The sequence below is a fragment of the Lissotriton vulgaris genome, chromosome 5, assembly GCF_964263255.1.
Source record: "Lissotriton vulgaris chromosome 5, aLisVul1.2, whole genome shotgun sequence".
Lineage (NCBI taxonomy): Eukaryota > Metazoa > Chordata > Amphibia > Caudata > Salamandridae > Lissotriton > Lissotriton vulgaris.
In genome coordinates, this window is record NC_141693.1 from 1487209173 (window position 1) to 1487223457 (window position 14285).

Below are 14285 nucleotides of genomic sequence, written 5' to 3' on the forward strand. Positions count from 1 at the left end.
TTACCAGAGATAAAACTCTCTCGTCTTTGAATGCTAACAAGCAGTTCCTCAATCCGAGATAACCGAATAGGTAAAGAGAAAGTTAACTTCACTTTCTCCAATGGCGTATTTTCCAATGAGGCTCTTCTACTCTCGGAAACAGAAAAGTATATTTACTTTGTAGACTCTTATTCTCAATAACTCTTGGGAACAAGATTGTCGTGATAGGGTACAATGATAATGAACTCAAGTAAGAACTCTGTCTTACGGAACTTGGGATCTTCTGGGGAACAAATGAAATCAGAAAGCGTAATACGCGGGAAGCTTGAAAGAAAGAAAAATACTGGGAAAGAAGAATGATCCCGTTCTTCTTTTGCAATACTTGCGACTTGTCGGAAGTTTTCTCCACTCCTCTGACCTCGCAGGCTTTTCTTCGGCGTAGACTTGGATCCGTTGACCACGCAGACTTTTCTTCGGCGTAGGCTTGAATGTTCTCTGACCACGCAGGCTCTTCGTCTGCGCTGGGTTTCTTCTCGGTATACATCCGGCGGGGACAACACCATCCGCCAATACCTAAACCACCATAACAATTGTCAAGCGCCGACCTGTTGCAGAGGAGGAGCTTATATAGGCTCAGCCTTCTTTCCTGCTCTCCAGAGCCGCTTTGCCTTCTGGGACATGTAGTCCGTTTGGAGTGATCGTGCTATTTTGCCTTTTCTTCTTTTTCTCGCCGTGGTGGCGAGAGCGATCGCGACAGAACCCCCTCTCGAGGACAGCCGTCCCGGCGGTCGGCCCGGTTTACCAGGGAAACGCTCGTGAAATTCAGCAACCAGATCCGGGCAATGCAGATGGTCCACCGGTTCCCATGTTCTGTCTTCGGGCCCGTACCCTTTCCAATCGACCAGATACTGGACCCTGCCACGTACCATACGAGAGTCCAGAACCCGTTGCACCTCATATTCCTCTTGGCCTTCTACCTGCAGAGCAGGGGGTCGCTCCGGCAATCGCATACTTAACGGACAGGGCCGGAGGAGGGACACATGGAACACTGGATGGATAGACCACGAAACCGGCAGGGACAGTTTCATGGCCACAGGATTCACAATTTCACAGATGCTATATGGTCCGACATACTTAGGCTTAAGTTTATTTACCCCTTTCAGATGAATGTTACGTGTGGAAAGCCACACCTTGTCCCCACCTTATACGCTGGCTCCTTGGACCTCCTCCGGTCCGCAAACAGTTTATGAGCCGCTTGTGCCGTCTCCAAACAGTTCCGAGCATCTATGAGGATGGCTCTCAAATGGGCATGATGTTCATGTATGGAGGGAACCAAAGATTCCGCAGGCTAGTCGAACGGAAGCATGTTCGGATGGAAACCGTAAAGGCAGAAGAAGGGAGAACACCCCAAGGTGGTATGAACAGCATTGTTATATGCGAACTCCGCCAACCACAAGAGTGTGGTCCAATCCGTGGCATTCTGCATGGTAAAACAGCGGAGGTATTGCTCCAGAGTCTGATTGAGACGTTCGGTTTTACCATCCGTCTGGGGATGATAGCTAGACGATAATCTTGCATCAATCTGCAAGATGGCACAGAGAGCTTTCCAAAAATGCGACGTAAATTGCGTGCCGCGATCAGTGATCAGCACACTGGGCAATCCATGCGCCCGCACAACGTGTTGGAGGAACACTTTAGCCAACTCCACAGATTAAGGTAGACCCGGCAAGGAAATGAAGTGACCCATCTTTGTGAGATGGTCTACTACCACCAGGATAACAGTCTGATTGACGCAGGGAGGCATCTCTACAATAAAATCCATGGATAAGGTATGCCAAGGTTTAGGTGGAATGGGCAAAGGATGGAGGAAGCCTGATGGTTTAGTATGGACAGATTTGCCCTGGGCACAAATCGCACAGGTCTTTACGTATTCTTTCACATCAGCTCGAACAACCTTCCACCAAAAGGATCGTTCCACATTGGCTGTGGTCTTGTAGATGCCCATGTGTCCACTTAATACAGAATCATGCACCCATTTCAACACCTGATGTTGCAACGTTGTCTGGGGTATATACAACGCATGGAAATGGTATGCCAGGTCGTTTTTCATATGTCTATGTTCCGGCTCCTCCTGTATCCAAGAGGCAATATCATAATCGGCGAGGGCCACTTTTACGTCGTCCAGAAAGTCCTCGGACGTGACCAGGGCAAGCGAGTGAATGGGGCAGTCTGTTTCTTGCAGGATATATGGAGGTTCCTCAAGTTCCACCATTTCTTCTTCTCCTAGGCGGGATAAGGCGTCCGCTTTCCCGTTGCGTGACCCAGGCCAGTATTTGATTATGAAATCATAGTCGGAAAAGAACAAAGTCCATCTAAGCTGCCTTGGAGACAAAGCTTTAGCCGTTTTGAGGAACAACAGGTTTCGATGATCCGTGATGATCTCAACAGTGTGTAAAGCACCTAGGAGGTAATGTTGCCACTCCTCACAAGCCCTTTTTATGGCAAGGAGTTCTTTATCCGTGATAGTGTAGTTTATCTCACAGGGTGTAAGTTTCCTTGAATAGTAGGCCACTGGGTGCAACTGCCCCGTGTTCGGATGTCTTTGTGACAAGATTCCTCCGAGGGCGTATTGGGAGGCGTCAGTTTCGAGGATATACGGCAGTTGAGGATCCGGATGTCTGAGAATCGGTGCCTGGGTGAACCTGTCCTTGAGAAGTTGAAAAGACTGTTCTGCTTCTGTTCCCCATACAAACGGTACGTTTTTTCGCAGGAGGGATGTGATGGGGTGGATAGTTTTCGAAAAGTCCTGAATAAAGCGCCGATAATAGTTGGCAAAGCCAAGAAAACTTTGCACAGCCTTAACATTCTGCGGAGTCTTCCAGTTAAGGATTACCTCAACTTTGCTCATATCCATCCGGAACCCTTGGGCGTCTATAATGTACCCCAAGAAGGCTACTTCCTGTACATGGAAAAGACATTTCTCCAACTTAGCGTACAACGAATTTTGTTGTAGCTTCCGCAGGACTGTTTTTACATGGACGATATGCTCAGACATTGTTGTTGAATAAATCAAAATATCGTCGATGTAGACCACACAGTATGATTCCAGACATCCTCTCAGCACCTCGTCCATGAAGAATTGGAAGGCTGCGGGGGCGTTGCAGAGACCAAAGGGCATTACCCGGTATTCGAATAAACCGAATTTGGTCCTGAAAGCTGTCTTCCATTCGTCCCCTTTTTGCACCCGCACAAGGTGGTAGGCCCCCCGAAGATCGAGCTTTGTGAAATATCGTGCTCCCTTCAATTGATCCATCAAGACCGGAATCAGGGGGAGAGGATAGCGTTTTTTTATCGTTACCTTGTTAATCGCACGGTAATCTATGCAGGGTCTTAGCTCATCGCAGTCCTTCTTGGCAATAAAAAACATCGGCGAAGACGCAGGGGAGGTTGAGTGTCTGATAAACCCGGTTGCTAGGTTATCATCAATATAGGTTTTCAAGTATTGGGTTTCTTTTTCCGTCAAGGCATACACCCTACTGCAGGGGATATCCGCCCCTGGTACCAGGTCAACTCGACAGTCATAGACCCTATGGGGTGGTAACTGGGCTGCTTGTTGTTTGTCAAACAAGGCTTTAAATTCTTGGTATTCAACGGGAAGCACTGTGGCACAACAGAACTTCTCAAAGGTGCAGGCGTTCGCCAAATAGGTGGAAGGTGAGGGTGCCGTGAGTGAAGGCTGCAGCTCATGTTTCTTGCAATGTTCTTTACAATAGGGAGAGGTCATATTGACTGTACGGGATGACCAACTCACAAAAGGATCGTGTAATGTAAGCCAAGGCATACCCAGGATGAGTCGGACCTGCGGGGCATCTATCTGGTCAAATTGGATATGTTCTTGATGGTCTTCCCCAAACTCCATCAATAGTGAAAGGGTATTATAAACCACCGGACCAGATGAAAGAATGGTGCCGTCCACGGCTTTAACTGTTTCGGGTCGCGGCTTCTTTTCGCACGGGATGCCCATTCTTAACGCAAACTCTTGGTCGATGTAATTACCGGTAGCCCCCGAGTCAAGGAGAGCATCAATCTGTAGTTTGTGTTGAGAGGAAATCCAGAGAGACACTCTTACGTTCATGTGGGCCACTGCAGGATGAAGGGTGTTAGCAAGAACGGGGGAGATCATAGGAAGCTGGCATCTCAAGTCAGAGACCTCCGTCTGATTTGAGATCTTCAGTTTTCCGACGGTTCCGCATTCTTCATAGTAGCTTGGACTCGGGGAAGGGTAGAGCGTCCGGGAACGTAATTCTGGGCTCGACACTCCTTAATAAAATGTCCTCCTTTCCCGCAATAGAGGCAAAGTTTCAGACGTCTTCTTTTGTCTTTTTCTTCAGGAGTAAGGGGGCCTCTGATCCCTCCGATCTGCATGGGTTCAGACTCTTCTGACACTTTAATTTTCTCTTCTCCTCCGGTTCTGGGTCGGGTAATAGGATAGTAGAATCGATTGTCTCCTCTGGGTCTTTCTCCTTTTCGTTCTAGCAGACGGTGATCTAACTGGACGGTTAGATCGATAAGTTCTGATACCGTTGTCGGTAACTGCACCACTTGTGCCAACACATCTTTTAATTCTCCTCTTAAACCCTGATAAAAGAGGGAAATCCTTTTTTCCACCGGCCAATCTGTTTCCACTAACAGGCGATTAAAGGTGGTAATGCAGGACAACAGATCTTGTGAACCCTGTCTAAGTGTCATAATTTCCCGATCAAGGGTTAACATGTGAGATTTCCTACCGAATAGTTTTCTCAACTCGAGACAAAAATCAGGAAAGTTATGTAACACAGGGTCGTTACGTTCCAACAAGGGTATGGTCCAACTTGACGCATTCCCTCCCATGTAGGACATCATAAATGCCGTTTTAGCCGCTTCCTCCTGGAAGACTGCGGGCTTACATAAGAAATGAAGACGGCACTGATTTAGAAATGTTTAAAACCTCCGAGGATCCCCATAAAACCTCTCCGGTGGGGCCAGAGGTATCCCAGTGTTCTGGATTATTTGAACAGTCGGTAAGGTATCCGTGGTTGTAGCGGGAGTAGATAAAGGCAAAAAATAACCCCCGGTCCGGGATGACGAAGGTGGGGGTAACGTGGCTGGTTTGAGTATGGGTCTCACCACTGGTTCCTTAAGTGCCAAGTCAGACAACTCTTTGCGCATCTGTGTAACTTCCTGGTATAATGATTGGTTCTCGGCTCGAGAGGTAAGGACCTCTTGTCGGAGTTCTGAGAAACTTTCCAGCAGGGACGCGAGAGTAGCATCGACTTCCATCGTTCGGGCTGGTGAGTATTCTTAGGCTTGACAATCTGTCGGGATTGCAAGCGGCGCAAGTACAATAGCGCGCCACTAACCTGAGGAATCGGGCCAGCAGGAACGATGAGATGAAAGTCCCCTCGACTTGTCTAAACACCACACTCAGTGGTGACGTATGAATCACCTTCTGAGTGAGTATTACGAGAAGCCGGGAGGTGAGAAGGTTTTTAGAAGAGCCGGAGTTTTGGATGTTGCCTTCTGGGTCTGGGTGATCCGCAAGACTCGGTTGAGGGACGGGCTGCAGCGTGGAGAGACAATGGACAGGTATAAGCGCCTTGTCTCTTTGAGGTCACTTCCCTCCCCGGGTCCCAAGTAATGACACTTACCAGAGATAAAACTCTCTCGTCTTTGAATGCTAACAAGCAGTTCCTCAATCCGAGATAACCGAATAGGTAAAGAGAAAGTTAACTTCACTTTCTCCAATGGCGTATTTTCCAATGAGGCTCTTCTACTCTCGGAAACAGAAAAGTATATTTACTTTGTAGACTCTTGTTCTCAATAACTCTTGGGAACAAGATTGTCGTGATAGGGTACAATGATAATGAACTCAAGTAAGAACTCTGTCTTACGGAACTTGGGATCTTCTGGGGAACAAATGAAATCAGAAAGCGTAATACGCGGGAAGCTTGAAAGAAAGAAAAATACTGGGAAAGAAGAATGATCCCGTTCTTCTTTTGCAATACTTGCGACTTGTCTTCCACTCCTCTGACCTCGCAGGCTTTTCTTCGGCGTAGACTTGGATCCGTTGACCGCGCAGGCTTTTCTTCGGCGTAGGCTTGAATGTTCGTTGACCACGCAGGCTCTTCGTCTGCGCTGGGTTTCTTCTTGGTATACATCCGGCGGGGACAACACCATCCGCCAATACCTAAACCACCATAACAATTGTCAAGCGCCAACCTGTTGCAGAGGAGGAGCTTATATAGGCTCAGCCTTCTTTCCTGCTCTCCAGAGCCGCTTTGCCTTCTGGGACATGTAGTCCGTTTGGAGTGATCGTGCTATTTTGCCTTTTCTTCTTTTTCTCGCTGTGGTGGCGAGAGCGATCGCGACACCAGTCCGTCACAACTTTTGCACTTCCCTTCCCTACTGAGAGCACTTTAAATGTAATGACTTCACAATTACATTGAAATAACGTTGTTGAATATACGATACACAATATGTTAAACAAAGAACAGAAGTAAATGAGTGCATAAATAAATGCAATTCAAACTTGAACACTGTATATTTCTTCCACAGAATCGTTTATTTAAATTTATTGAAATGAACATGTGGTGTTTGTCTGTATGATGCAATACAGAATAAATCCTGTAAATTAATTGTTTTGTAACTCGGACCACCTCCTTCTTGTACTGGTAAGGCCGAAGGGGCGCACGGTAAACTGAAAGTGCTCTTGGCCTACCGTGAACCGCAGGTAGCGCCGGTGGGCCGGCAGGACGGGGATGTGGAAATAAGCGTCCTGCAAGTCCAATGCTACCATCCAGTCTCCTGGGTCCAGGGCAGCTAACACCTGAGCCAGAGTCAGCATTTTAAACTTCTCCTTCCGGAGGAAGCTGTTAACGTTCCGTAGGTCCAAGATAGGGCGTAGGCCCCCTTTGCCCTTCTTGGGTACCAGAAAGTAGTGGGAGTAGCAACCACACCATAATTCCGGCCCAGGGACGCGCTTGATGGCCCCCTTGGCCAAGAGGGCCGAAACTTCTTCCTGCAAAAGCCGCAAATAATCCCCCGATACGCGGTGGTGTTGCGGTGGCATGGCTTGAGGGGTGGTCTCGAAGGGGAGGGAGTAGCCCCTTCGGACGATTTGCTGCACCCACCTGTCCGATGTGACGGTGCGCCAGTGGGAGTGGTGATGGCAACCCTGCCCCCCACTGGTGTCACATGGGCCTGAAAGCACGGACTAGGAAGGTTTTGAGGCGGATGCTGCAGGGGTAGGTGTGGACTGGCCTCGCCTTGGACCCCGACCACCGCCACAGCAGTTTCCATGTCCGCCACCGCGCTAGATGTTAGCCTGCGGCGCGTGGCTGGTGGCACGTGTAGGGGCGCCCCTTCCTTAGCCACGAAAGGAGCGAAAGGCACCCATTTGCTGGCGCGGGGCCGAGAGGCCCAAGGACTTGGCCGTAGCCCTGGAGTCCTTAAAGCGGTCAAGCGCATGGTCTGCCTTGTCGCCAAAGAGGCGACGGCCACCGAACAGCATGTCCATAAGTGTGTTTTGGACATCGGCCGAGAAATTGGCGGACCTCAACCAGGCGTGACGACGAATCGCCACTGTCGTTGACATCGCTCTGCCCAGAGAGTCGGTAGTGTCCAGCCCACACCGGATGAAATACCGTGCTGCATCTCGGCCCTCCACCAGGGCTTGGCCGAGTCTTGCCCGTACCTCCAACGGGCAGTGTGGCAGCACGTCCGCGACAGTGTCCCACAGAGAGTGGGTGTAGCGGCCTAAGAGGCACACGGTATTAACGGACCGCAATCCCAAACTTAGGGAGGAGAATATCTTTTTTCCATAATTCTCGTACCTCTTAGATTCCCGGTCGGGGGGAGCCGACTGGAATGCGGTCTGGGAATTGGATGCCTGAATAACCAGGCTCTCAGGGGTGGGATGGGTAGACAGAAAGCAAGGGTCACCCGGAGCAGGGCGGTGGCGTCTGGCAACATTCCTATCCACAGGCTGTCCTGTGGCGGGCCTGGACCAAGTGCCCAAAAGAACATCTGACAAGGCCTCATTAAATGGCAGCAGAGGCTTGGCCGAGCTTGACTGCGGTTTAAAGACCTCAGTGAGGAGGTTAGTCCTCACGGCCGTGACGGGGAGCTCAAGGCCTAGGGCCTTGGCGGCCCTCGTCAGCACCACGCTATAAGCAGCCCCCTCCTCCGTAGCCACGCTAGGAGGGGAGACAAAGCCAGTGTGGGGCCGGGTCATTGAAATAAAAATCTCCTAGCGGCGTTGAATACAGCGCCGAGCCGTGCCGCTCCGACGCCAGACCCGAATCGAGGACAGGACCAGGGACGACGGCGCCGGGGGCGACACCCGAGGGGCCGGCGTCAGCGAGGTCCTTAAGTCGACCGGCGACGACCCGGAACCGGACCCAGTGGGGCCCTGCGGCATCGGGACCGAAGTTGCCGGGGCCGAAGCCCCGGACGGCGCTGGTGCCGAAGCAACCGGCCTGCGTGGGGTCCTAGTCGGAACCGCTTGGCCTGAAGGCGCCGCGGAACCCGACGGAGGAGCCAGCGCCCTCATTGCCACGAGGAAGTCAGAAATCTCCCCCGGCGTCGTGTCCTGCCCAGGGACCGTCGGGTGTGGGGCAGGCTGCGACACCTGCGGCGTCACCCGAACCCCCGGCTGCGTCGCCCGAGCGTCGGGGGGAGTCAGAAGAGAGATGGTGCCTCTTCGACTTCTTGTGCCTCTTACCTGAGGACTTCGAGCCCGAAGACCGCTGACGACTCCCAGAACTGTGGGGGCTCCGGCCCCGCGACCGGTCCCTCGACCTCCTTTGGGACTGGGACCTCGAGAGGCGCGGGCAGACTGCCGAAGCTCAAGTCTCTTGCGGACCGCTCCCGTCTAGCCTTAGTCATCAGGGCCCGGCAGTCGGAGCAGGCCTTGTCGTCGTGGTCCAGGCCCAAGCAGTGCAGGTACCGGCGATGGGGGTTAGTAACCTGGGCAACCCTACCGGCACCGTCTGAGTCGATAGACTTCGAAAAATGGATCAAAAAGGATCTCAAAAGGTTAGTCAAAAAGTGACTTGGGTACAACTTTTTTCAGATCTGCGCTAGCTGGCGCGGAAAAAAGAAGAACTGATGTCAGCACGCGGAGGCGGCGTCTATATACTCCGACGTCAGCACAGCGCCCACGATGCCGACGACGGACGCGGAGCCGCAGACTTCGCCTACCGACGCACAAGGGTACTGCTACGCAAAATTTCCGGATCCAGTCTGACGCCTGGGGATATTCTAAGGTAAGGAATCTATCACTAACGTGTCTCTTTCATATGCCAAGATCACATCAATGCTCACCATCTCCTGCATGATTACCATTCTGGCTTCAGATCACGCTGCAGCATGGAGACTGCCATCTTACACCCCATAGACGATACCCTCTTGACCACAGATGAAAATACCCCTGCCTCTTGATATTGCTGACCCTCTCAGCTGCCTTTGACACAGTCAATCATCCCACCATCATACCTTGAGTTGCGAAAGGTATTCATTGGCAAATGTCCTTCACTGGTTCTCCTCCTTCCTTTCCAACCAACACCTGTTTGTTCACATAGGCAGGCCCAGATCACAAAAGATCCTTATCACATGTGGACTCCTCCAGGGTTCCATACTGCCTCCTGTCATCTTCAACCTTTGCAGGGAACTACTTGGTGCTCTACTCTTGTATAACAGCATCTAGATTTACCAATATGCCGATGATACACAACTCTATTTGAAAGCCTCCTCAGCTTCAGACATCCAATGCCTAAAACACTGCCTGCACATCATCCAGACCTGGATGTCCAGCGCCTATCCGTAAAACCAGATACAGTACACTTCTGGCTCAATGACATTAACCCTGACAAGTTTGAACCCCAACTTTCAATGAATGCCAAATCACTTGGATTCAAACTGGAAAGCAACCTCTCCTTCAAGAAACGGATTGCCAGAGACGTCCTGGTAGCAGCTCTCCCTTCTAAAGAAAGTTAAACTGTTTCTTCAAGACAATGACTAAAAACGGCTGTTTAAGCCCCTTTATTTGTGAATGTCGATGGTGGTATTGCACTACTCCATGGCCTCCCATATTCCTTAGGGGCATTCTACACCCATCTAGGGCCAGAAAAAACATAGAACTTCAATGGCTCCCCTTACTGGCCCGGTGGATCTTCAAAAGCAGCTGCATGATTTACAAAGCCACTACAACCAGCACTCTTCTTATCTTGACCATAAGCTCACTGTCTCTGATGGTTCTTGGCACACTTGCAGTCAGGACAGCATCAGATTGCAGACTAAAAAGTGTAAAAAAGAAAAACAAGAGAACAGGCCTTGTCCCTATATGCACCCATAAAAACAGCCTGTATCCCTCAGGTCTGCCTCAGGCCTTCTCTAATTTAGGAGAGAGCTAGACTTTTGAAGAACACTACATCACGATGCATTAACTGCCCACTACTCTGCTTCCTCTCCAATTACTCGTGGATTTTATGTTTGCCTTTAACCATTTTCTGCTGCATTTTTGGGTAGGTTCATGCTAAAGAAATGCCATATACATACAATGAGAACTCTATAGGAGGGTCCCAATTTTTTAGGTATCGCCTAGCTTAGGCTGCGCACATGTGCAGTCTCGCTGGCGAGATTTTCTGTTTTAGAGTGAGCGTCAGTATCGGGCTTTAAACCCCACCCTCTTTCCTATTGGCCGGCGTCACCGTTTATGCTAAATGGTGGCCAGTCATTGGGAAAGAGCTTTTGGTGACGTAAACGTCTCTTTTTGAGCCGTCCCACTTGGACAGGCTTGTCTGCCTTCCTTCTGCCGTAAAAGGTTTCTTATCTTTATGGGGCCAAACACATGACCCCATAAAGAGAAGAAACTTTTTACTTCTGAAGGAAAGCATGCGAGCCTGTCCAAGTGGGACGGCTCAAAAAGAGAAAAGTCTATGTCGTGGTGAGCGCTTCTCATCTCATTCCCACCATGGAAACTTCTTTTTTTTCTACAGTTGGCTTGAAATGTCCACACCTTACGGACACTGTCTCTTATGATCACTATTCAACGCTGGACCTATAATCAACCCGTCTTTGCTATATCCCCCTCCTAAAACCTCCACCACCCCCCGGGTGCAGAGACTTCCGTCGGCTCCCCTCCTAGTTACGTGCCTGGCAGCGGTTCTCATGCTTATCACGAAGCGCAGGGGAGGCGGCCCGGTCTGACGTTGGCTGGCACGCTTCCCTGGCTGGTAGTGAGTCATGAGAACTCAGAGCAGTGATACCGGGTAGTGAGCAATGTGTACAGAGGAGCTGCGTTCCAGCACACCCGCGACGTCAGCAGATCACAAACTCACCCACCGATGCGCAGTGAATGAATGAATTTGAATTTGTATAATTAATGAATTTGAATTTGTATAGCTCTAGCTACCCGGAGGCCTCATAGCCCTTGGGGGGTGGAGAGACAAGAGTGCAAGTGGTGCTAGTGTGAGGTGGTGAAAAGATGGGTTTTGAGACGTTTACGGGATGCTAGCATGTTAGGTTCCCATCGAAGGGTGAGGGGGAGAGAGTTCCAGAGGTTGGAGGCATTCAGGGAAAAGAACGTCCACCCCACCTGGATCTGCGTACTTTCACAGAGGTGGCACGAAACGCTGAACTGGAGTGCAGACTCCTAGGGGGTTGATAGGGGGTGACCAGGGACTGAATAATGCGTGGGCCTGATTTCCACATAGCTTTGTGGGCTAAGCACATGGCTTTAAAGTGTATCCTGGACTGGATAGGAAGCCAATGGAGGTTACTCAAGATGGGTTTCACAGTCTGTCTCCGGGGAATCTGGAGCAAAAGGCGAGCCGCACAGTTCTGAATGACTTGTAGCCTCTGGATTGTGGACTGAGGGGCACCCAAATACAGGGCGTTCCCATAGTTGAGGCGGGACAGTATGAGGGCTTGGACCACAATCCTCCTGGCCTGGAAAGGGAGCAGGGGGAGAATCTTTCTCTGCATTCTCATTAGACCAAAGCAAGTGGCCGAAAGCTTAGAGGTTTGGTAATTGAAACCAAGGGAGCTGTCAAGCCACACGCCAAGGCTCTTAATCTGTTGCTTTGGGATGGCCATGGGGCCAAGACAAGTTGGCCAGAAAAGTGTTGAGGTGGGAGATGGAGATTTACCCAGAAACATCAGTTTGGTCTTGTCCCCATTTAGCTTGAGGTGGGAACGGTCCATTCATTCGGCTACTGCCTCCAGGCAGGCTCAAAGAGCGCCAGAGGATCCCTCCGGGTAGTTGAGTGCCAACACCAATTGGGTATAATCTGCGTAGGTGATGATTTTGATGCCGAATGGAAGGACTATTTCTGCCAGTGGGGCCATATAGCTGTTAAAAAGCGTGTGGCTCAGGGACGAACCCTTGGGGACCTCACAGCTAAGAGGCCACCGATTGGATGAGGCAGTTCCCTCAAAGACCTGAAAAGACCGGTTCTTTAGGAAGGATTGGAACCAGGTAAGAGCTATATTTGTCAATCCCAGGTTTATTTTTAGCCGCTCTAGCAGGATGTTATGATCCACAGTGTCGAAGGCGGCACTGAGATCTAGCAGAATGATAGCTGCTGAGCTGCCCTTGTCCAGAAGTCTCCTTGCTTCCTCAGGTACCGCCAGAAAGGTTGTCTCGGTCCCTAGTTGTGGACGGAATCCAGTTTGGGTGATATGAAGCAGGTTATTGGATTCCAGGTGCTGTACCAGAGTGGAGTTTATATGTCCCTCCAGGAATTAGCTCAGTCAGGGAAGGAGGGAGATGGGTAGCGTAATTAGCCATGTTGAAGTGATCAAGGTTGGGTTTTTTCAGGAGAGCTCTCACCTGAGCACCTTTCCATGCCAGGGGCACTGTGCCGGAGATGATAGAAGAGTTTAGTTCCTCTAGGATGACTGGGCTGATGGAGTTGGTGACTGAGAGGTACTGTGGAGGGGCGGGATCCAGGGGGGAACCAGAAGATCCCCTAGAGATGAGGGTGTCTAGGGACTCAGCATCTAGCAGTGGAAATTCTCCTAAAGAGCAGTGTGGTTCAGGGTGTACAATGATTGTCCTGTGATCTGTGGGCTCAGGCTGGTAGGGAGGGAAATGTCGACAGATCACCTGGATTTTATGGTGGAAATATTCTGCTAGATTGTTGCACCGGTCTGGGGCTTCGTCCGACTTGGGAGGTTTATGCGGCACAGAGGAGAGAGACTTGGCAATACGAAAGATCTCTTTAGGAGAGTTAGCAGCCGCTTTGATTTTCTCCTCATAGAAGTTGGTTTGGGCGGTTTTGATCTCTGCCTTATACCTCCTAATTGCCTCTCTATAGTCCTTGTTTCCTTTCTTCCTTGAAGATCTGTCTCCATCTCCTTTCAGATTTCCTACAAATCTGTTTACGCTCTCTTAATTTAGGGGTGAACCATGGTGATGATTTTTGCCTGAGTCTCTTGTGAGAGAGTTTTTTTGGAAGTACAGTGTCCAAAGAGTTTAGGATCCATGAGTTGAAGTTATTGTTCGACATCTCCGGGTTAGTCAGCCTAGGGTCTACTAGAGGTCGAGAACAGCGGTCCATTGGCTAATAGAAAGATTTGACCATTTCCTATCGAGTGTCAGCGTAGTGTTTTGAGGAGAATAGGGGACGGGCGACTCCCAAATAAGGGGATTAAGCAAGTGATCTGTCCAGGGGAGGGGGACGGGAGAGTCCACATAGAGATTCTGGTCATTACTGAACACTGGGTCGAGGAGATGGCCCTTGTTATGTGTAGGGGCAAAGCCTTTCTGTTTAATTTGAAGTGCCGCGAAGCTGGTAGATAACTCAATGGCTAGGCGGTTAGAGTGGTCATCCATATGGATGTTAAGGTCTCCTAGTATTGTAAAGTTGGCTTGAGTTAGGGCTAGATTGGTGACAAGTATGGGGAGGGCGTTAAGGAATTGACCTATAGGTCCTGGAGGACGGTAGAGCAATAGGCAGGAGAAGGTGCTAGTGGGAGAGAGCTCCAGGGAGAAATTCATACACTCACAGTCTCGGGGTCCGTCCATAGATGACCGACAACTGAAGTTGTCTTTAAATATTATTGCTAGTCCCCCACCCCTTCCAGTCTTACGATCCACTCTTTGAATTAAGTAGCCGGTTAGAAAGGTTTGCGTAACAGCTGGATCGACTTTGTCTTGAAGCCAGGTTTCTATCAGGAATAAGCATCTGGTTTGAGATCATCTAATAGTAGGGTGAGTTCAGTTGAATGCCTAGGAAGGGAGCGGCAGTTCAGAAGGAAGAATT